The sequence below is a fragment of the Heterodontus francisci genome, chromosome 10, assembly GCF_036365525.1.
Source record: "Heterodontus francisci isolate sHetFra1 chromosome 10, sHetFra1.hap1, whole genome shotgun sequence".
NCBI classification, from domain to species: domain Eukaryota; kingdom Metazoa; phylum Chordata; class Chondrichthyes; order Heterodontiformes; family Heterodontidae; genus Heterodontus; species Heterodontus francisci.
The window spans coordinates 77,907,108-77,932,530 of record NC_090380.1 but is presented as its reverse complement, the minus strand read 5'-3'; positions in this window follow the sequence as shown (position 1 = coordinate 77,932,530).

Here is a 25,423-nt window from a genome sequence, read left to right as displayed (position 1 = left end):
CAAGGGGAGATGGTTAGATTCTCTCTTGTTGGAGATGCTCATTGACTGGCACTTGTGTGGCGCGAGTGTTACTTGCCACTTATCAGCCCAAGCCTGAATATTGTCCCAAGTCTTGCTGCATTTCTATATGGACTGCTTCAGTATCTGAGGAGTCACGAATGGTGCTGAATATTGTGCAATCATTGAAGGAAGGTCATTGATGAAGCAGCTGAAGATGGTTGGGCCCAGGACACTACCCTGAGGAACTCCTGCAGTGATGTCCTGGAGCTGAAATGATTGACCTCCAACAACCACAACCATCTTCCTTTGCGCTAGGTATGACTCCAACCAGCGGATGGTTTTCCCCCTGATTCCCATTGACCTCAGTTTTGCCAGGGCTCCTTGATGCCATACTTGGTCAAATGCTGCCTTGATGTCAACGGCAGTCACTCTCACCTCACCTCTTGAGTTCAGCTCTTTTGTCCATGTTTGAACCAAGGCCGTAATGAGGTCAGGAGCTGAGTGGCCCTGGCGCAACCCAAACTGAGCGTCACTGAACAGGTTATTGCTAAGCAAGTGCCTCTTGATGGCACTGTTGATGACACCTTCCATCACTTTACTGATGATTGAGAGTAAGCTGATGGGCCGGTAATTGGCCTGCTTTTTGTGTACAGGACATACATGGGCAATTTTCCACATTGCAGGGTAGATGCCAGTGTTGCAGCTGTACTGGAACAGCTTTGCTAGGGGCCTGGCAAGTTCTGGAGCACAGGTCTTCAGTCCTATTGCCAGAATGTTGTCAGGGCCCATTGCCTTTGCAGTATCCAGTGCCTTCAGTCATTTCTTGATATCACGCGGAATGAATTGAATTGGCTGAAGTCTGGCATCTGTGATGCTGGGGACTTCAGGAGGAGGCCGAGATGGATCATCAACTCAGCACTTCTGGCTGAAAATTGTTGCAACTGCTTCAGCCTTATCTTTCGCACTGATGTGCTGGGCTCCCCCATCATTGAGGATGGGGATATTTGTGGAGCCACCTCCTCCAGTTAGTTGTTTAATTGTCCACCACCATTCACGATTGGATGTGGCAGGACTGCAGAGCTTAGATCTGATCTGTTGGTTATGGGTCGCTTAGCTCTGTCTATCGCATGCTGCTTACGCAGTTTGGCACGCAGATAGTCCTGTGTTGTAGCTTCACCAGGCTGACACCTCATTTTGAGGTATGCCTGGTGCTGCTCCTGGTATGCCCTCCTGCACTCTTCATTGAACCAGGTTTGGTCTCCTGGCTTGATGGCAATGGTAGAGTGGGGGATATGCCAGACCATGAGGTTACAGATTGTGGTTGAGTACAATTCTGCTGCTGCTGATGGCCCACAGCGCCTCATGGATGCCCAGTTTTGTATTGCTAGATCTGTTTGAAATCTATCCCATTTAGCACAGTGGTAGTGACACACAACACGAAGGAGGGTATCCTCAATGTGAAGGCGGGACTTCGTCTCCACAACAACTGTGCGGTGGACACTCCTACCAATACTGTCATGGACAGATACATCTGCGGCAGGCAGATTGGTGAGGATGAGGTCAAGTATGTTTTTCCCTCTTGTTGGTTCCCTCACCACGTGCCGCAGACCCAGTCTAGCAGCTATGTCCTTTAGGACTCAGTCAGCTCGGTCAGTAGTGGTGCTACTGAGCCACTCTTGGTGAAGGACATTGAAGTCCCCCACCCAGAGTACATTCTGTGCTCTTGCCACCCTCAGTGCTTCCTCCAAGTGCTGTTCAACATGGTGGAGTACTGACTCATCAGCTGAGGGAGGGCGGTTGGTGGTAATCAGCAGGAGGTTTCCTTGCCCATGTTTGACCTGATGCCATGAGACTTCATGGGATCCAGAGTCGATGTTGAGAACTCCCAGGTCAACTCCCTCCCTACTGTATACCACTGTGCCGCCACCTCTGCTGGGTCTGTCCTGCTCGTGGGACAGGACATACCCGGGGATGGTGATGGCAGAGTCTGGGACATTGTCAGGTATGATTCCGTGAGTATGACTATGTCAGGCTGTTGCTTGACTAGTCTGTGGGACAGCTCTCCCAACTTTGGCACAAGCCCCTAAATGTTAGTAAGGAGGACTTTGCAGGGTCGACAGGGCTGGGTTTGCCGTGGTCGTTTCCGGTGCCTCGGTCGATGCCGGGTGGTCCATCCGGTTTAATTCCTTTTTATTGTCTTCGTAGCGGTTAGATACAACTGAGTGGCTTGCTAGGCCATTTCAGAGGGCATGTAAGAGTCAATCACATTGCTGTGGGTCTGGAGTCACATGTAGGCCAGACCAGGTAAGGACAGCAGATTTCCTTCCCTAAAGGATATTAGTGACCCAGATGGGGTTTTACAACAATTGACAATGGTTTCATGGCCATTAGACTAGCTTTTAATTCCAGATTTATTAATTGAATTCAAATTCCACCTTCTGCTGTGGTGGGATTTGAACCCATGTCCCCAGAGCAATACCCTGGGTCTCTGGGTTACTAGTCCAGTGACAATACCAGTATGCCACCACCTCCCCAGTGATAGATTTAGATGAGAAAAGATGGGAGGAGTCAAGTGGAGCATAAACGCCGGCTTGGAGCGTTTGCGTCGAATGGCCTGTTTCTGAGCCGTATATCCTATGTAATCCTATGTTTCTCCAGTTGAATGATTCCTTAGTAAAGGTAAAGTATCTTTATGTATGAATTATCTCCACAATTGCATGCTTGAAATGTGAAATTAGAAACATTGGTTATTTGTGGAGAACTTGGTAAGCCAATACCTGAGCCAGATGGATCTGCAGTACACCAGTGTTGATGAAATACCAATGAGCATGGGGTAATTCACGAGCCTTGGAGCAGTAAACAGTTACCTGGGACTCTTTCCATTCAGCTCCAGATAACCCTGCAGCCAATACCTTAATGAATTGTGTAGGAAAGCTGGTGATTCTAAATCTCACTATAGAAATTTTGTACTGAAATTTAGATCTTTATATCCTCGGGTTACCAGAAGGTTTCAGTGACTGCAGTGCCTGTTGGTCTATGTTTGCATGATACCTCTCTACATTATAGAACAGATAACTGAGCAACATGCTATGAATCTTTTAAAAACTAATGAATATGACAGCCTTGAAACAATTGGCGGTTACTGCCTAAGCATGTTGGTCATGAACAGACCACTAGCATAGAGAAGTGTAGCACCTGCCCTTCATCAAGCTAATTGACATCTGGCAATTATAGTTGTTGTTACATGCTTCTCCAGTTGACACATTGGAAAGGATCTATGTTAATCCTCTTGATTTGATCATTAATGTTTTGGTCCTGTCAATGAGATTCTTAGCAAAACTAAGATATAAAACCATGCTTTTGCCACCCCTATCCTGGAGGAAGAAGAGTTTCCAAGAAGCTTCAGAATAGTATGAGGATATGTTAGAAAACTTTACTGGAAAGGACAGAAAGTATAGAACTTTTAGAAGCAGTTTTGCAAAAAGCAGACACAGTTAAAATTGGAAGTTGAAAGATGCTGAAATTTAAAACAGAGATGAAACTTTTTTTATTCATACGTGGCATGTGGCATAATTGGCAAGGCCAGCATTTATTCCCATCCCTAATTGTCCTTGAGGTGGTGGTGGTGAGTCACCTTGTTGAACCTTGGTGTAGGTACTTCCACAGTGTTGTCAGGTAGGGAGTTCCAGGTGTTTGACCCAGAGATGCTTAAGCAACAGTGATATATTTCCAAGTCAGGATGGCATGTGACTTGGAAGGGAACATGGTGGTGGTGGTGGGGTGTACCCATGCGCCTGCTATACTTGTCCTAAGTGGTAGAGGTCGTAGGTTTGGAAGGAGCTATCAAAGAAGCCTTGGCCAGTTGCTGCAGTGCATCTTGTAGAAGGTACACACTGTAACCATGGTGTGCCAGTGGTGGAAGGAGTGAATGTTTAAGGTGATGGATGGGGTGCTAATCAAGTGTGCTGCTTCATCCTAAAAATGTATTGTAAGATTATTAGGTTACTAACCAGAATACTAATTGTTAAAATCTAGCTTTTATAAACTAACATTTAACTTTATTAGAATCTTTCTTTGTAGTATGGTAAAGTGGGAAAACTTAGGAAATAGGGCATAGTATAGACAAGATATCAAAGTAGACAGATTTTGGGAGAGTGTCAAGTTTTAAAAAGCTTACTGATGGACAGCTAAACAGGTGAGACCTTGAAGACAGTCTGCAAAACACCTTCTGTGAGAATGGAATGTAGGTTTGTCTCCCAATGAGATAAGGAACCATAGAATGTAAAAAGGCATGAAGCGACAGTAGTGAATAGAAAATGCATAATTTGAAAAGGCTAGCAACAGCTACAAAATAATCCTTGGTTGGTTAAGGAAAGCATGCTTTAACATTAGGCTAAAGATGATGGGGGACAGGGAGGGTTAATTGGAAAGCAGCCAGGATAAAAGATGCTTTGACTTTGTCTCTGTACAGCTGAGAGAATCTTCGAACAAATGAGAGAGAGAGAGAAAAAGCTTGAAGACCGAAAGCTGCAAGGGAAACCAGTTGTGCGCTCTACCGTCCAGTTCCTGACATGGATAGTATAATCCACATTAGGCTATTAATCACTGCCTGAGTTTGTGACCATAGTTTCTCTGAAAACTTAATAAACTTGTCCTAACTTTGTCTCAATAAAGTTGATTCACAACAAAGCTTTGCTGCTAAGCCTGTTCCTGCCATAGAAGGGGGCATAAACCCCTAAAATCTTACAGTATGAAGTAGTTCATAGTTGTGAGCTCTAAACCCAAGAGAATAAAGTAATGAGCAATACAGAAAGATAACATAACAAGATAACAGGTTAGTTAAGCTAGGATGAGAAGATGACTCAAGAAAGAAGACAACATTAGACAGTGATATGTTTCAGAAGAATGTGCAGGGTTATGGGGAGAAGGCAGGGGAATGGAACTGAGGGAGTTGCTCTTTCAGAGAGCCGGTGTGGACATGATGGGCCGAATGGCCTCCTTCTGCACTAACAATTCTGTGAACATCCACAGACACGTTAAAAGCACCACAGAGAAGAAGCTGAGCATCCTGAAGGAAGTCTAAACTGCCTAATTTTACAGCATCGGCCAACTAAAAGTAATAGGTCATAAGTTTTATGTTCATTATTTGGAGGCATAGCTGATGCTAGAAACTTAACCATGACAAGTATCTGTCAAATTAACTTTCATGAACTGTATTGCAATCTTGAATATTAACTACTGCTCTGTAACAATGGCTGGAATTTTACCTGGTCAAATTGGGCATTCTCTGAGGCGATACTTGAAATTCCAGTTGACAGACATTTTACATTGGCTGTCACATTTTACGTATGGCAAACAGGTCGAAGGGGGGAGTTGGGAACCCAGTAGCTTTAAAAGAGCGACAACCAGTGTGTCTGTGAAGGAGTTGGAGGTATTGGAATTTTCATTTATTTATGGTAGATTTATGAGTTGATTGCAAGGTCGGGACTGATATTGCTGGCTCTCCAGGGTTCACCTCAGTGAGTAAAACTCCTGGTAGGGCCACAGCATGAGTGATTTATTCTGTGTAGTGGAGGGTGGTTGTGAGTACCTGTCCTTGCAGCAGGCAGCAAATAGCTGCCCTCATTACATCTTTGGGACACTGCAGCCATGGGAATTGTCCACTCTGGAGGCGACTTGTCTAGTGAGGATGAGAACGCCACAAGGAGGGACAGGAGGGTAAGTGGCCAGGGAAATCAGCAACCTGCTGGCCAAGTGCAGGCTGGTAATGGGGGAGGGGAAGAAGGGCACAGACTGTGCTGGGAGCAACCACCTGTGAGGAGACGAGTCTACCCAGGAGGCAAGATCTACTGCCTGTGGTTGAGCTTTCTGCAGATGTCGGAGTGCCTATCCCAAGAGACTGTCACATCTCTGAGATACTTGCATCGGAGGCCGCATCCAACTGCGTGGGTGGCCATCCAATGCCGGTCGCACTAAAGGTCAGTCGCTCTGAAATTCAATGCATCAGGCTTCTTCCAGGCTTCCACAGGAGACATGCAGAATCTGTCAGTCATCAGCGCAACACTGCATGTTCAGGCATGCCAACCAGTTCATCAAGTTCCAGACAGACTTCTCCAGTCAGGCCGAGAGAGCCAGAGGCTTCAGCGCGATCACTGAGTTCCCCACGGTCCAAGGCGTGATTGACTGTACACGTGGCCGTTAGAGCACTTGCAGGTCTAACAGGGGCCTGCATTAATCCAAAGGGGTTTCACTCAAGAATGTGCAACATATCTGTGACCACTGTAAAAGTATATTGCAGGTGTGTGCTTATTATCCAGGAAGAAGTCACGATGCGTTTGTTCTCCAGAATTCCCAGGTGCCAGCACTATTCAGCACCCCACAACCCCGAATGAAGCAGAGAAATGGTACAATGTGAGCCATGCGACCACCAGGGTCGCCATTGAGCAGACCATAGGTCTTCTGAAGATGAGATTTAGCTGCCTGGATCGCTCAGGTGGTACCCTTCAGTATTCACCAGCAAGGGTATGTCGCATTGTTATCCTCTGCTGCGCCTTACATAACCAGGCGCCGAAGAGGGCGGAGGCCCTGGAGGATGAGGACATTGTTCAGCACAAGGCATCCTCAGACGAGGATGTTGAAAGGTTTAAGGAGGAGGAGGAGGAGGGCGCGCAGCCACCTGAATGTCAGGGGGAACGAGCTGGAGGTTTGCAGGAGTTGAACAAAAGGGAGGCTCGGGAGGCTTTAATACTCAGGCATTTCTCCTGATCGGAGACTCATCACCCAGCGACTGATATGTCCGTCTGAATTCAGGCATTCACATCAACTGGAAGCTAAAGCACTCACCTACAAGTTCTAATCTCAGCTGCAAGGATCCACCTTTCCCTCAAACACAACAAGGCCCAAATGTGTCACCTCCCCCAAGTCTCCATTTCATGCAGAACAACAAGATCCCCTTTTTTTCTATTCATTCATGGGATGTGGGCGTCACTGACCAGGCCAGCATTTATTGCCCATCCCTAATTGGCCTTGAGAAGGTGATGGTGAGCTGCCTTCTTGAACCGCTGCAGTCCATGTGGGGTAGGGACACCCACAATGCTGTTAGGAAGGGAGTTCCAGGATTTTGACCCAGCGACAGTGAAGGAACGACGATACAGTTCCAAGTCAGGATGGTGTGTGACTTGGAGGGGAACTTTCAGGGGTGGTGTTCCCATGTATTTGCTGCCCTTGTCCTTCTAGTTGGTAGAGGTCGCGGGTTTGGAAGGTGCTATCTAAGGAGCCTTGGTGCACTGCTGAAACCTGAAATATCATCATTGACTTGAGACAGATTAAAATGCCTAGTGAGAAATTTAATAAGTATTGTGTGAAGTTGAACAATAAATAAATAATTCTAAATCACACCAGTGACCCTAAGTGCAGTTATTGTGATTTCTTGAAACGTTTGTGAGTGCTCACGCGTGCCGACAACCCCTCGCTGCTAGCCATGGTAGAGGCAGGTGGCTGCTCAGGATGACCTTGGCTGGCGTCCTCTGAATGCCTGAGACCATGAGGGCCTCGGCATGTTGAGGTGACCCTGAATAGTCTCAGGACTACCCTCTGACATCCAGGGATTCTGAGGTGCTAATATCACTGGAAAAAGGGACAAGGAGCCACTGTACACATCAGGAGTGCCCTGAGAGGAGCCCCCAGATGCATACTGCTGTTGCTCCTGTGCCCTCACGAGATTCAATTGGGCCTCCCTGCTGACCTGAGGGATGAGCAGCTGTTGGATGTTGCAGAAGCCTCGATCCTGCTGGATCGGGCCCTCCACTGCAGCCGCCAATCTGTAATGGAGGAGGCCAGTTGTGCAGATGACAGGGTCTGTGCGGCACTCATGGCCTGGATGGAGATCTCCAAAGTCCGAGCCAGAGCACACATCGTCTCTGGTAACTCTGCCAGATCTCCACAGACCGCACGCTGCACCTGCAGCATCTCCCACCGAATGGATGCTCTCAGAGGCTCATCATCAGTATGGGGCTGTACATTGGCCTGGCCTCCCACAGTCCTTCGAGTGTCAGAGGCTTCAGTCAATACTGCCTCTGGCAGCTGGTCTGGCACTTCTGCAGTGCTGCACCAGGTTGTGACCACGAATCCGAGGACACTAACACCCCAACCGAGGTGACTGTTTCTGAGCTGATGCTTGGTGCGGGGTGAGGATGTAACGCTGCACCCTCTGAGGTCCCATCCTCCTCCTCAGAGGTGGACGGACGTGCCCCGGAGATGCTGCCTGGCCGCTGCTGTGTTTCACCTGCAGGGGAAAACAGAATGATCAGGTGTGATCAACATTCTGGAATGAAAGTCATGTCACAAACTGCAGTGTGGCCACATGTGTGTGACTTTGAACTCGCGAGCAACCTTCATTGCTTGAGCCAAATACACCCCCCACCCTCGATCACACTCTGGGGAACTCACCCCCGGCCTCCGTCCTCCCCAGCAAGCAGCAATGCCTCCTCCTCCAAACTTGTGAGAATTGCCATGGAGATGACTTCTCTCGGGCATTCTGTGCCCTCGGATCCTGTGGAAATACATGGCAATCTTCAGTGCAGTTCCTTGACTTGAAGGAGCACCCACTCGTCCCTTGTGCTGTATCTGGAACCATTGCCATTGAGGTGTACAGTTGGCACACTTCTGGATCATGGTGCGTATCAGATGTACCCATGACAGGGCTGCAGCCATTCACTCCAGATGGATGGCTTCGACTTTGCAGCATTAACACCTGGTGGCCCTCCCGTATTAGTTCAAATCTATGATGACTGCGACATGCCCCTTACCCTGGCAGAGCAAAAGTCGTTGACCCGCTTGTGGCACTGGAGCCATGTCCTCCTCACAACCCCGCAGCTGCTGACCTCCTCCACAACCTGCAACCATGCCTTCTTGATGACCCAGGGAGGCTTCCTCTTTCTGTCTGCTGGGAAGAGGGCCTCCAGCCTTGCCTCAGCCACCTGGAGGAGGACATGCAGGGAGTCTTCTGAGAACCTTGGGGCCATGCGGTTGCCTCTCCCTGCCATCGGCGCCAGCAGGTTCTGGTCCTCCAAAGTCTCTGTTAGCTTTATGGCTATTGAATGGGTTACCCCTTTAAATGCAATTGCACTCTTTTCCTCCTCAGCCAGCTACATTCCTTGTGCTCGGCTCTAGCTCCAGCTCCTCCCACCGTCCTCCTTGATGTAAGCAGCCCTCTGAGCTACTGAGGGTGCTGAAAGCCCTTTTAGACGGCTTTCACTACCTTCTTCCGGCTCTAGCCCCGACCTGCCAATGTTCATCCTCCCGCCGCAGATGCCTTTTTCAGCCATTAATCTGCTGCCGACACGCTAATTGAACCCTTAGCACTCGATCAGGGTGGCAGCTTCAGCGCCCGCTTCCGCCTCCCGGACCACGGACCCACTGGGAGAGGTAAAATTCCAGCCAATGTTAAAAAGAAAACCCAACTAATGTTGAGAGACTGTGATAAACTGTTTGTGGCCGCAATGATTTAGGTTCTGTTAATTAGTTTAAATGGATACCTAAATACTTTGTCCTTTAGAATTTCAGCAGCATCATACTGCATCTCTGCATGATTGGTTTGGTTTGGTTTGTATAACTGTTAATATAATTTGGACAGAATATGTAAAATGATTCAAAGGCAAGCTAGTTTAATCATTTTGTAAACTTTAAATTAAAATAATTGGAACTCTTTTGAAGAGCTTCGACAGGCATGGTGGGCCGAATAGCCACCTTCATGCTGTATCATTCTATGAAATTAAAATGGTAAATCACCAAACCAATTCTCTGCTGTGAAAGTGTAGAAAAGGGGGAAAGATTTATCTGATACTCTTGTAAATATTGATTACATATTTTTCAGACTTGCTGTTCATCAGCCTGACCTCAGGATGATCCAAACTCAACTATGCAGCCAGAAACTTACCAGAATTTTGTGTTGGTGAACTATGATTTTAGCCAGTTAAATTCTAGCAGACTCGAATGTTATAGAGAGAGAGAGTCATAGAGAGATGCAGCACTGAAACAGGCCCTTTGGCCCACTGAGTCTGTGCCGACCAACAACCACCCGTTTATACTAATCCTACATTAATCCCATATTCCCTATTACATCCTCACCATTCTCCTACCACCTACCTACACTAGGGGCAATTTACAATAGCCAATTTACCTATCAACCTGCAAGTCTTTGGCTGTGGGAGGAAACCGGAGCACCCAGCGGAAACCAACGCGGTCAGAGGTAGAACTTGCAAACTCCGCACAGGCAGTTTCCCCAACACTTTTGTCTTGTAATCACAGCTACACACAGTTCATAAGCAGCGTGTCTCTCCTACAAACAAATTTGCCTCTTTGTATATGCTGCTTATAGGTTAATGTGCCCAGGTTTAACAATTAACACCTAATTGTAGTAAATCATTCAAAGAAGATCACATGGGATGTTCACTACATTCAGTCCCTCCCAAAAGGCAAAATATATATAACTTAGATTTATTTACAAGTTTATTAATACACAGAAGCTAAATGTAATTGCCATGGAACCTATTTATTTGCAAGTATTTGGGGCAACCTTGCAAATTGCAGTAAACCTGGAATTTCTATGAAGCTGGAAGCAACAAAAATCAAAGCTAGTCTGATGTATAACAACCTTTATTTGCCTAAATTTCATATAACATCTTACAAGGGTGAACATAGTAACATCTTAAAAATTGAAATATCTTAAAAAGCAAAATGATCATGTGTTTTGACTTTTTTATGCTGCAGAAAATTCTGTGATTTAATTTTGGTGAAGATCAGAAGTCATCAACCTCTGCACTTTCCATTCAGTACTTAAAATCCATCAAAATTTCACTATGTTTTGGTTCAATGAATTGACCCAAACGCATAATGCAAAAATTATCTCCAACTTTGGGAATTTCCACCTCTGGCACATCTTCATTTATATCCTCTGCAGCCTCTGCTTCCAAGTATTTGAGAAGAGATGATTTCTAAATCAGTCATTTCTCCACGCTTTCCATGCCAAGTTTTTTGGTAAGCCTATGATGTTTAATTTCCAACAGGCAGCCGTCAAATGAGATTTTCTGAACTCTTGTGATTAAATCACCCAAAGCTGTTCCTCTTCAACATCTGCCAGCTTACTTTCATGCTTTTCTTTCCTATCCTGGTTCTTATCTTTTTCCCCAGTCCTTGAAAACATTTGCTTTTCTTTTTGTAATTCTGGAAACCTGAGATTCAGAATGCCATGCTTCTGTGCGACTGGATTTTGAATCCTCAATTCCTTCAAACTGTTCAAAATGTCAACTTGCTAACAGAGCAACAATTCACAGGACTTTTTGTTGAGCAATCAGGAAATTCACTTCCATTTTTCCCTCACCCACACAACACTAACAAACAGGTGAAAACCAGGTCTGCTTTTAGGCACATCAATCACTAGAGCCCAAGCAGGTTGAGAGGTGAAAGCTTTAGGTACAAAGGTGACAAGTCTTGTTAATGCAGGATGCCTGTGTGCCACACTTGCAAATTAGTGGGAATTGTAATAAATTAAATTGCATTTAAAAAAAACTTTTCACAGTTGGTGGTATTGGGGGAAAAGCAGGACTTTAATGGTTACATCAGGACTGGAATTTCAACTAAGAAAGTTGCAAATAAAGTGGAACAACTAACATGGACTGCAGCGGTTCAAGAAGGTAGCTCACCACCACCTTCTCAAGGGCAATTAGGGATGGGCAATAAATGCTGGCATAGCCAGTGACACCCACTTCCCATGAATGAATAAAAAACAACACAAGATAATCAGCGTAACAATTAGAAAAAAAAATCATTCCACAAGAGGTTAAAATTAAATATTTTTGAGGTGGAGGTAGATAGATTCTTATTAGGCAAGGGAATCAGAGGCTTTCAGGCGTAGGTGGGAGTGTGGAATTTGAGACACAAACAGATCAGCCATGATCTTATTGAAGGGAAGAGGCTAGAGGGGACGAATGGCCTACTTCTGCTCCTAATTTGTATGTTTGTACGTACTATTGAATGAATCAGTTAGGATGATCTCATGGTAGATCTTTTAGTTTTGATGCACTTCAGTTCATCCACAGAATTCAGATCTCCTGCTTGAACTAAAGGCTATGGGAACATTTCCCATTACTTATCCACGCCAAGGTTTTTCTGAAGTTAGAGCTGTCAGTCAGCTATGATCAAAGACACAACAGTAGAAATTATTGCACAGAATACTGATGAGTAGATGTACATTTGTTGCCTGGGCACTCAATATTTGTTAACGTCTTTGGCATGTAAAATTGAATTTGCACCGAGAACAAAATCCCTATACCCTGACTAATTTCTAAATGAATTTACCTGCTCAGGTCATTATATCCCCTCTACTGTATGACATGTAAAAAGTTGGTAAGGGAAGGTAGTTTCCATTTTAATATTAGTTAAACTATATTAACTGAAATAGAGAAATGTCCCTATTTTGTAGCATCCCTGCTCATACTTGGTGGCCTCTAAGCTTTGGCCATCTATGTTTAAATTCTTTAGCCTTAGTAAAGCGATGCGTGTCTCAAAGGGGCAAAGTGTAAATAGAAATTATTTTTCAGTAGTTTGGTTTGGGAATTCTTAAACATGCTCAAGCGTGATTAACAAAATGGTAGAACGGTCATTGGGTTGAATGGTTCCTTTGTTGAAGGGTTTCTGTGTATATCAGACACCCAGCTGACCAACTAAATATCCTTCTGAGGTCAACTCTAGAGCACGTTTATAGGCACAATCCTTACCAAGCCTTGCTGTAAAGCAGCTGTTTGCAGTTAGCAAATAGTTTTGTACATGAACCACATAATCCAACATTTCAGCTACTTTTGTCTGAGGTTGTCATGGTTGCCACAAGCTTATGAAAATTTGTTAATCCATCACACAATCTCACCTCTGTGACTTTTCTAATATTTGTCAGTTCCGAAGAAGGGTCACTGACCCGAAACGTTAACTCTGCTTCTCTTTCCACAGATGCTGCCAGACCTACTGAGTGATTCCAGCATTTCTTGTTTTTGTTTCAGATTTCCAGCATCCGCAGTGTTTTGCTTTTATTACACAATCTCACCTTGTGTTTTTCCATGGAAGATGTTCCAAAAGAGTTTTGGGCTGCAGTGATGCCGCTAGTGGAAATCCATATTTTGCAAGCACAGCGGCTATGGGCCCTGACAACATTCCAGCAAGAGTACTGAAGACTTGTGTTCCAGAACTAGCCGCACCCCTAGCCAATCTGTTCCAGTACAGCTACAATACTGGCATCTACCCAGCAATGTGGAAAATTGTCCAAGTATGTCCTGTACACAAAAAGCAGGACAAATCCAACAAGGCCAATTAACATCCGTTAACAACAGTCTACTCTCGATCATCAGCAAAGTGATGGAAGGGGTCATTGAAAATGCTATCAAGCGGCACTTGCTCAGCAATAACCTGCTCACTGAGCTCAGTTTGGGTTCCGCAAGGGCCACTCAGCTCCTGACCTCATTACAGCCTTTGTCCAAACATGGACAAAAGAGCTGAACTCCAGAGGTGAAGTGAGAGTGACTGCCCTTGATATCAAGGCAGTATTTGACCGAGTCTGGCATCAAGGAGCCCTAGCAAAACTGGAGTCAATGGGAATCAGGGGGAAACCTCTCCACTGGTTGGAGTTATACCTAGCGCAAAAGAAAATTGTTGTGGTTGTTGGAGGTCAATCATTTCAGTCCCAGGACATCATTGCAGGAGTTCCTCAGGGTAGTGTCCTAGGCCCAACCATCTTCAGCTGCTTCATCAATGACCTTCCCTTCACCATAAGGTTAGAAGTGGGGATGTTTGCACAATGTTCAGCACCATTTGCCACTCCTCAGATACTGAAGCAGCCCATGTCCAGATGCAGTAAGACCTGAACAACATCCAGGCTTGGGCTGATAAGGAGCATAAGTGCCACACAAGTGCCAGGCAATGACCATCTCAAACAAGAGAGAATCTAACCATCTCCCTTGATGTTCAAGGGCATTACCATCGCTGAATCCCCCACTATAAACATCCTGAAACTGAACTGGACCAGCCACATAAATACTGTGGCTGCAAGAGCTGGTCAGAGACTAGGAATTCTGTGGCAAGTAACTCACCTCCTGTCTCCCCAAAGCCTGTCCACCATCTACAAGGTACAAGGCGGGAGTGTGGTGCAATACTCTCCACTTGCGTGGATGGGTGCAGCTCCAACAACACGCAAGAAGCTTGACACCACCCATGACAAAGCAGCCAATTTGCTTGGCACCCCATCCGCCACGTTCAACATTCACTCCCTTCACCACTGACGCACAGTGGCAGCAGTGTGTACCATCTACAAGATGCACTGCAGCAACTCACCAAGGCTCTTTCGGCAGCACTTTCCAAACCTGCAACCTCTGTCACGTAGAAGGCCAAGGGCAGCAAATGCCTGTGAACACCACCACCTGCAAGTTCCCTTCCAAGCCGCACACCATCCTGACTTGGAACTATATCGCCGTTCTTTCACTGTCACTGGGTCAAAATCCTGGAACACCCTTTCTAACAGCACTGTGGGTGTACCGACACCCCAAGGACTGCAGCAGTTCAAAAAGGCAGCTCATCACCACCTTCTCAATGACAATTAGGGATGGGCAATAAATGCTGGCCTAGCCTGCAACATCCACATCCCATGAACGAATAAAAAAAAAGAGAAAGAATGATCACAGTCAACAATACAAAAGATCAGTGTAATTAAGACACTAACCTATGTGCAGGAGGACATAGCTTTAAACATTCCATGAAATAATTCTGCTGTCTAACTTAGAGCCATAGGGTCGTACAGCATAGAAACAGGCCCTCCGGCCCACCGCGTCCAAGCCGACAATAATGCCTATCTATACTAATCCCACCTGCCTGCATTAATTCCATATCCCTCTATGCCTTGCTCATTCAAGTACCTGTAAGATGCCTCTTAAATGTCGCTACAGTTCCTGCCTCCACGACTTCCTCAGGCAGCTCATTCCAGATACCCACTATTCTTTTGTGTGAAAAATTTACCCCTTTGATCCCCTTTAAGCCTCCTTCCTCTCACCTTAAATCTATGCCCTCTAGTTTCAGTCACCCCTACCATGGGAAACAGACTCTGACTATCTACCCTATCTATGCCTCTCATAATTTTATATACCTCTATCATGTCCTCTCTCAGCCTCCTTCGCTCCAGGGAAAACAGACCCAGCCTATCCAATCTCTCTTTATATGTCAAGCCCTCCAAACCAGGCAACATCCTTGTGAATCTTTTCTGCACCCTCTCTAGCTTAATCACATCTTTCCTGTAGTGCGGTGACCAGAACCGCACACAGTACTCCAAATGCGACCTAACCAACGTTATGTACAACTGTAACATGATGTCCCAACTCTTGTACTCAATGCCTCGGCCGATGAAGACAAGTATGCCGTACGCCTTCTTCACCACCCTGTCGACCTGTGTTGCCACTTTCAGGGAACTATATACTTGCACCCCAAGGTCTCTCTGCTCAACAACACTCCCCAGGGCCCTGCCATTCACTGTATATGTCCTGCCCTGGTTTAACTTCCCAAAATGCATCACTTCACACTTGTCTGCGTTAAATTCCATTTGCCACTCCCTTGCCCACTTTCCCAGTTGATCTATATCCTGTTGTAACCTTAGACAACCTTCTTCACTGTCCATTATACCACCAATTTTGGTGTCATCTGCAAACTTACTAATCATGCCCCTTACATTCACAACTAAGTCATTAATATATATGACAAACAACAGAGGGCCCAGCACTGATCCCTGCGGCACACCACCGGTCACCGGCCTCCAATCTGACAAACAACCCTCCACTACCACCCTCTGCCTCCTAACACCAAGCCAATTTTGTATCCAATTTGCTAGCTCACCCTGGATCCCATGTGTTTGAACCTTCTGGACCAGCCTACCATGCGGCACCTTGTCAAAGGCCTTGCTAAGGTCCATGTAGACAACGTCCATCGCCCTTCCCTCGTCAATCCTCTTGGTCACCTCCTCGAAATTCATGAGACATGATTTCCCACGCACAAAGCCATGCTGACTATCCCTAATCAGACCATGCCTTTCCAAATGCATAGAAATCCTGTCTCTCAGAATCCCTTACAATAACTTTCCCACCACTGATGGAAGATTCACCGGCCTGTAGTTCCCTGGCTTATCCCTGCTGCCCTTCTTAAATAAAGGCACAACATTAGCTATCCTCCAGTCTTCCGGTACCTCACCCGTGGCTAACGATGAATCAAAAATCTCTGCCAGGGCCCCAGCAATCTCCTCCCTTGCTTCCCATAGCATCCTAGGATACACCTGGTCAGGCCCTGGGGATTTATCCACCTTAATGCGCTTCAAAGCCTCCAACACCTCCTCCTTTGTAGTGTTGATATGCTCCAGGATATCGCTGTTCCCTCCCTTGAACTCACTAGCTTCCATGACCTTCTCCACGGCAAATACGGATCAGAAATATTCATTTAAGACCTCGCCCATTTCCCGTGGCTCTACACATAGATTGCCACACTGATCCTTAAGGGGACCTACTCTCTCCCTAGCTACCCTTTTACTCTTGAGAGAACACTATTGCTAATCTGGAGCCCACAAGACTGGAGGGGTACTTCCCAAACCAACATTGTACCTATTTTTAAAGGGAACAACAAAACAAATCTAGATAGCTAAATTAATAACTAACAAAATAATGAAATTGATCATGAAGAGTAAACTTGACGATTATCTACATAAAACAATCTGGAAAACAGCAGCCAATGCAATTTATTTGTGAGGTGGTGAGTGCAATCATGCCTTACCAACCTCCTTGTCCTAGGTGACATCACATGAACTTGAACAACTATAGCATCAAGAATATTTTCTTGCCAATTTTCTCTCTTCTTGATAGGCACTCTCCAGTACTGCATCCAGATGCTCATACTTCATGTTTAATCTAATTGGCTATTCAACTACAGTGGTAGCACAACCAAACCTGATCTGCCCTTCACCAGTATCCACATGCAAGCACTTCAAACAGGGGTTGTACACTAGTGATTATGAGAGAGCCCTGGCTGTTTTTCCCCTACCTATTGCCACTCCAGCTCAGCTCAGTCAGTTGAACAGAGACCAGGGCTCATTATATGGCTCACTGCATTCATTCTCCGAGCCATCGGTGGAAGGGAGTGTTAATGCTTTCCTTTTACATATGTGATGAGGAGAGTGAAGAAACAGATATTTTTAATTGTGCATGAAGTGACAATGGGCTGTGGTCCCATAATGCAGATTTTTGTTGTTGTTTTAACATGTCTTATTCCCAGAAGTAGTAACCAACTGACTTTTGATCACTGTGGCCTCTTTGAGTGAGTTCGATTGGCAACTTAGTGGCAGCTAGATCCAGTTTGAGGGAACTATTGTACAGTCTAGGATAGAAACAGAATATACTGAAATACTCAGCAGGTCAGGCAGCATCTGGAGCGAAAAACAGAGTTAACATTACAGAAGAGTGGCCTGTTTTCAGAATTGTAAAATGTTACAGATTACAGATTTTCAGCAGGTACAGAGGCAGAGAAAGTGGAGGAGGGGAGGAAAGAACAAAAGGGGGGCGTCTGTGATAGGTTGAAAGACAGGAGAGATTGAATGATAAAAGGGATGATGGCGCAAGACAAAAGGCGGCAGTAATGGGACAAGTAAAGAAACAAAAGATAATCTAGAGGAGCTGTAAATGGTATCAGCATTAAAATTACCAGTAGCTGCTGTCCGAAAAAATGGGAGCAGTGGTTATGATCAGATATAGTTGAACTTGATATTGGGTCCAGAAGGTTGTAAAGTGCCTAGCTGAAAGATGAGGTGCTGTTCCTTGAGCTTCATTGAAACAGGGTAGGAGGCCAAGGTCAGAGTGGGGCGCAGAATTAAAATGACAGGTGACTGGAAGCTCAGGGTCATGCTTGTGGACTGAATGAAGGAGTTCAGCAAAGTTTTTTTTATTCATTCATGGGACGTGAGCATCGCTGGCCAGGCCAGCATTTATTGCCCATCCCTAGTTGCCCTTGAGAAGGTGGTGGTGAGCTGCCTTCTTGAACCGATACAGTCCATGTGAGGTAGGTACACCCACAGTACTGTTAGGAAGGGAGTTCCAGGATTTTGACCCAGCGACAGTGAAGGAATGGCGATATAGTTCCAAGTCAGGATGGTGTGTGACTTGGAGGGGAACTTGCAGGTGGTGGTGTCCCCATGCATTTGCTGCCCTTGTCCTTCTAGTTGGTAGAGGTCGCGGGTTTGGAAGATGCTGTCTAAGGAGCCTTGGTGCATTTCTGCAGTGCATCTTGTAGATGGTACACACTACTGCCACTGTGTGTTGGTGGTGGAGGGAGTCAATGTTTGTGGATGGGGTTCCAATCAAGTGGGCTGCTTTGTCCTGGATGGTGTCGAGTGTCATGAGTGTTGTTGGAGCTGCACCCATCCAGGTAAGTGGAGAGTATCGCATCACACTCCTGACTTGTGCCTTGTAGATGGTGGACAGGCTTTGGGGAGTCAGGAGATGAGTTACTCGCCGCAAGATTCCCAGCCTCTAACCTGCCACGGTATTTATATGGCTACTCCAGTTCAGTTTCTGGTCAATGGTAGCCCCTAGGATGTTGATAGTGGGGGATTCAGCGATGGTAATGCCATTGAATGTCAAGGGGAGATGGTTAGATTCTCTCTTGTTGGAGATGGTCACTGCCTGGCACTTGTGTGGCGCAAATGTTACTTGACACTTATCAGCCCAAGCCTGGATATTGTCCAGGTCTTGCTGCATTTCTACACAGACTGCTTCAGTATCTGAGGAGTCGCGAATGGTGCTGAACATCGTGCAATCATCTGCAAGCATCCCCACATCTGACCTTATGATTGAAGGAAGGTCATTGATGAAGCAGCTGAAGATGGTTGGGCCTATGATACTACCCTGAGGAACTCCTGCAGTGATGTCCTGGAGCTCAGAAAATTGACCTCCAACAACCACAACCATCTTCCTTTTTGCTAGGTATGACTCCAACCAGCAGAGAGTTTTCCCCCTGATTCCCATTGACTTCAATTTCACTAGGGCTCCTTGATGCCATACTCGGTCAAATGCTGCCTCGATGTCAAGGGCAGTGACTCTCACCTCACCTCTTGAGTTCAGCTCTTTTGTCCATGTTTGAACCAAGGCTGTAATGAGGTCAGGAGCTGAGTGGTCATGGTGGAACCCAAACTGAGCGTCACTGAACAGGTTATTGCTAAGCAAGTGCTGCTTGATGGCACTGTTGATGACACCTTCCATCACTTTACTGATGATTGAGAGTAGACTGATGAAGCGGTAATTGGCTGGTTTGGACTTGTCCTGTTTTTTGTGTACAGGACATACCTGGGCAATTTTCCACATTGCCGCGTAGATGCCAGTGTTGTAGCTGTACTGGAACAGCTTGGCTAGGGGTGCGGCAAGGTCTTAAGTACTATTGCCGGAATATTGTCAGCGCCCATAGCCTTTGCAGTATCCATTGCCTTCAGTCATTTCTTGATATCACGCGGAGTGAATCGAATTGGCTGAAGTCTGGCATCTGTGATGCTGGGGACTTCAGGAGGAGGCCGAGATGGATCATCAACTCGGCACTTCTGGCCGAAAATTGTTGCAAATGCTTCAGCCTTATCTTTGGCACTGATGTGCTGGGCTCCCCCATCATTGAGGATGGGGATATTTGTGGAGCCACCTCCTCCAGTTAGTTGTTTAATTGTCCACCACCATTCATGGCTGGATGTGGCAGGACTACAGAGCTTAGATCTGATCCGTTGGTTATGGGACCACTTAGCTCTGTCTGTCGCTTGCTGCTTACGCAGTTTGGCATACAAGTAGTCCTCTGTTGTAGCTTCACCATGTTGACACCTCATTTTGAGGTATGCCTGGTACTACTCCTGGCATGCCCTCCCGCACTCTTCATTGAACCAAGGTTGGGCTCCTGCCTTGATGCTAATGGTAGAGTGGGGGACATGCCAGGCCATGAGGTCACAGATTGTGGTTGAGTACAATTCTGCTGCTGCTGATGGCCCACAGTGCCTCATGGATGCCCAGTTTTGCATTGCGAGATCTGTTCGAAATCTAACCCATTTAGCACGGTGATAGTGCCACAAAACACAATGGACGTTATCCTCAATGTGAAGGCGGGACTTTGTCTCCACAAGGACTATGTGGTGGTGACTTCTGCCAATACTGTCATGTACAGATGCATCTGCAGCAGGCAGATTGGTGAGGACGAGGTCAAGTATGTTTTTCCGTCTTGTTGGTTCCCTCACCACGTGCCGCAGACCCAGTCTAGCAGCTATGTCCTTTAGGACTCAGTCAGCTCGGTCAGTAGTGGTGCTACTGAGCCACTCTTGGTGAAGGACATTGAAGTCCCTCACCAAGAGTACATTTTGTGCCCTTGCCACCCTCAGTGCTTCCTCCAAGTGATTTTCAACATGGAGTAGTACTGACTCATCAGCTGAGGGAGGGCAGTAGGTGGTAATCAGCAGGAGGTTTCCTTGCCTACGTTTGAACTGATGCCATGAGACATAGGGGCGGCACAGTGGCGCAGTGGTTAGCACCGCAGCCTCACAGCTCCAGCGACCCGGGTTCAATTCTGGATACTGCCTGTGTGGAGTTTGCAAGTTCTCCCTGTGTCTGCGTGGGTTTCCTCCGGGTGCTCCGGTTTCCTCCCACATACCAAAGACTTGCAGGTTGATAGGTAAATTGGCCATTATAAATTGCCCGTAGTATAGGTAGGTGGTAGGGAAATATAGGGACAGGTGGGGATGTGATAGGAATATGGAATTAGTGTAGGATTAGTATAAATGGGTGGTTGATGGTCGGCACAGACTCGGTGGGCTGAAGGGCCAGTTTCAGTGCTGTATATCTAAATCTAAATCTAAATCTAAACTTCATGGGCTCCAGAGTCAATGTTGAGGACTCCCAGGGCAACTCCCTCCCTACTGTATGCCACTGTGCCGCCACCTCTGCTGGTTCTGTCCTGCCGGTGGAACAGGACATACCCGGGAATAGCGATGGCAGTGTCTGGGACATTGTCTGTCAGGTATGATTCCGTGAGTATGGAACAGCTCTGTGGGACAGCTCTCCCAACTTTGGCACAAGCCCCCAGATGTTAGTAAGGAGGACTTTGCAGGGTCGACAGGGCTGGGTTTGCCGTAGGCGTTTCCGGTGCTTCGGTCGATGCCGGGTGGTCCATCTGGTTTCATGCCTTTTTAGTGACTTCGTAGCGGTTAGATACAACTGAGTGGCTTGCTAGGCCATTTCAGAGGGCATGTAAAAGTCAATCACATTGCTGTGGGTCTGGAGTCACTTGTGGGCAAAGTAAGGACATTAGTGAACCAGATGGGGTTTTACAACAATTGACAATGGTTTCACGGCCATCATTAGACTAGCTTTATAATTCCAGATTTTTTTTTTATTCAGTGATCACCTAATCTGTGTTTTGTCTCCCCAACGTAGAGGAGACCACATCATGCACAATGAATACAGTATACTAAACTGAAAGTAGTACAAATATATGGCTATTTCATCTGGAAGGAGTGTTTGGGGATGGAAAGAGGTTAAAGGGCAAGTGTTGCATCTCCTGCGCTTGCATGAGAAAGTGCTCTGGGAAGGGGAAGCAGTGTTGGGATTGATGGAAGGGTGGACCAGTGCATCATGGAGGGAACAGTCCCTTTGGACTGCTGAAAGGGGAGGCAAGGGGATGATGTGTTTGGTGGTGGCATCATGCTGGAGGTGGAGGAAGTAGTGGAGGGTGATCCGTTCTATGTGGAGGCTGATGAGGCTTGTAGTGCTGGAAGGGAGGGGAAGGAGGGAGGACAGAATTGCAGGAACTGGGATGGACACAGATGAAACATAGAAAGTAGGAGCAGGAGTAGGCCATTCGCCTCTTTGGGCCTGCTCTGCCTGAGTGCCCTGGCAACCATGATGAAGGGGAATCCTCAGGTGAGAAAAATGGAAGACGGCATTTTCAGAACAGATGTGATAGAGGGGAAGAAACTGTGAGAATGGAATAGAGTCCCTACAAAAAGGGACGTGGGAAGAAGTGTAATCTAAGTAACTGTGGGAGTCAGTGGGCTTATTGTAGATAAAAGCAAAATACTGCAAATGCTGGAAATCTGAAATAAGAACAGAAAGTGCTGGAAATACTCAGTAGGTATACTCAGGCAGTATCTGTGGAAAGAGAAGCAGAGTTAACATTTTGGGTCTGTGACCTTTCATCAGAACATCTTTATTTCTGATGAAAGGTCACAGACCTGAAACGTTGGCCGGAACTTTTTGGTTCCTGCCAACTCCGGGGCGGCCGGGTTGGAAGCGGCCGGGAACTCCAAATCCACTCTGCGCCGCCCACCCACCGGCATCATGCGAGGGGCCGCCAATTAGCGGCCCTCGGCGTATTCGGCACCCGACAGGGCGTGCGCAGCCAGCTGATTCAATGGAGTTGGGAGCAGGGCCAATGACAGAAGTTGAAAAAGTCAGACTCGAGTACAGAGATGTGGGGGCAGGGCCAGTGACAGCACTGTAAAAAGGCAGACAGCAGTACAATGGAGCAGACGCTCAGGGGAATACAGCAGAGGAGGAGTTGTCAGTGACCAACCAACTGGAAAGTGAAGAAGCCAGGGAACAGTGACAGTGCCCAGGGACAGGAAAGGGGCCAACATTTGCAGACAAAATCCAGAGCAATGGATGGGAGAAGGTTCACCACAGTAAAGGTCTGCTCAGGTCGGGAAAAAGAACCCCACCCAAACCTGACCGATCACAACAAACCCGAGCCTGATCCGGCCCGAGTCCCTCCAATTCCGCCCCGTGCTCGACCCGACCCCACTCGACCCAACCCGAGCCTATCCCGACCATCCCTTTACTTACCTTCCGACTGGGAAGATCCACGAAGCTGCAGCGCATGCGTGACGACATCATAGTGACATCACGTGCTGACTGTGCAGACTCAGTTTCGTCCCGGACTCCCAGCTCAGGTAAGTTTTTTATTTTTAATACTTATCAGCAGAGCAATTGCCCTGTGTGTCTCCGGCCCGACCCGACTCAACCTGGACTCGGCCCGACCTGACCCGTGCGCCGGACCCGGAAGAGGGGCCCGACCAGACCTGAACCCAACACATGTCGTTGGGTCCCGACGGGTTCGGGTCGAGTAGCAGGTCTTTACACCACAGCCCCCAGATTCTCAGAGGAATCTCTGCAGGTCCTCCTCTAGGCGGTGGAGGTGAGGCGGGACATATTATTCAACGCCGGCAGTCGAAGAAGGCCCACAGAAGTGACCAAGAGGGCCTGGCTGGAGGTCACCGAGGAGGCCATTGTGGTACGGAGGACATGGCTTCAGTGCTGCAAGCGGCTCAATGACCTGCTTCGCTCTGCCCGAGTAAGGGGCATTCCTCATTAATCTCATTGTGAATGTGTCAGGGAGGGGTCAGTCTGTCCTAACAATGCAAGGTGGAAACCAGCAATAAGTGGTCCTTGCCTGTTGCATTGTATTGGGACGCAGGATGGTCAGGTCTGGGATGCATGGTGACCTATGTGTTCAATTTGGACACTGCGTTGCAGTCGCGCTGAAATGCAACAACAAACCCAATGGGTGAAGGCGTGAGAGATCAAATCATGTGGCTAAACTAGGTGTGCTTGATTAAATAGGAGAAGAGGGCTCACAATGTCCGAGAGAGTTCCCGGACCGGTGGGGGCCAGGACAATCAGGCATACATGACCAGTATGGAGGAGGATGGGAGGATGCCTTGATGCCGGCAGGAGAGGACGGAGGATGCACCGTGACAGATGGCGAGGTTGGCAGCCCTGGTCATCAGAGTGAGTGACCCATAATGTGTGGGAGGGTGTAAGGGGCGGGGGGGTTGGGGGGGCAGTTGAAGTGGTGATCGTCTCATGCCCTTAAGTGTGCTAATAAAAGGTGATGCACACAGATGCATGCAAACTGCAGTAAGGGACATGTGCTGCAATCTGTGATGCTGATCAAACTGATCAATCTGATTTTCCCTACAGGTAAAACTCATCAGCGGCCAGGAGGGGTCCCGGGGGCTAAACAGTCTCCCTTTGAGGATGAGGAGATCACCTCAGAGGGTGCACCGTCACATCATCGCACTTCAACAAGCACCAGCACAGATACTTCCACCACAGTTAGGACTACTGTCTCCATGGAAACCATGTTACTTACGGGTGTTCGCACAGCACAGTCGCCAGACCAGCCACCAGAGGCAGAACCGGCCGATGCCTCATACACTCGGAGGAGTGTAAGAGGCGAGGCCAGTGCAGAGCCGCAAGCCGATGACGCGCCTCTGAGAATATCCATTTAGCAGGAGATGTTTTAGGTTCAACATGCGGGGCATGAACATCTGGCGCAGTCGCAAGAGACGCTGCGAGGCATAGCACATACTCTGGAAACTTCCATCCAGGGCATGTATGCTGCAAACTCTCAGGCATTTGTCCGTCTGTCATCTTCCATTGGCAGATTGGTGGCTGCAGTGGAGGGGCCAGTACTGGAAGCCATCCGTGATCTCACAGGGAATGGAGCCTCCATGGAACCAGCCATTATGGTGCAAACTCAGATGCGCATATGGCAGGTCGAGGCTGCTCATCCCTCTGAGGTCTGCTTTCAGGACCAGTCGAGCCTCAGAGGGCACGGGCAGCAGCCGATAGCACATGGGAGCTCCTCTCGGGGCGCTCCTGATGCATCATGCAGCCCGTTGCTCCCTCCGCTAGTGACATGTCAACCGCAAACTCCCAGGGTGTTGGAGGTTGTACCTGATATTTCTCATGAGCACCCTGATATGTCACGGCTTGCACAGCCACGAGCAGGCAGAGGACATCCGCCAAAGTCATCAAGAGCAGGACGGCAGTACGATCAGCCACCTGCCTCTGGTGAATCTGGTGGCAAGGGATTGTCCACACATAAGAGCACCCGCAAACGTTTTAAGAAATCACAGTAATATCACTCCTGGTTCACTGGGTTACCTTCTGATTATTTATTCCAGTTGCACATTACATCGCTGTAAATAAATTTGTGGTTTGAACATTTAACTTTGCATATGTCATCCATGAGGTAGCATCAGACATCGTTGCACTGCTCACGTGGTTATATATAAGATGTCACACACTTGGGTTGAGTTCATCATGACATGATGTTGCTTTCAATCTGATCATCTCTTCCCTTAGATGTGCGTGTCTTTCCCCTCTTTCAATCCCACAATGGCTCATTGCATGCCACAATGTGAAATCTTTGCATGGAGCGATCCTCTCAAGAGAAACGTCTGCCAGTTAGGGCATCCCGGGTCTCTCTTGCTCTTAATTCCGGATGGCATTCTGCTTCCCCTCCCCTGCCATCATGTGAGTGTTGCCCATCA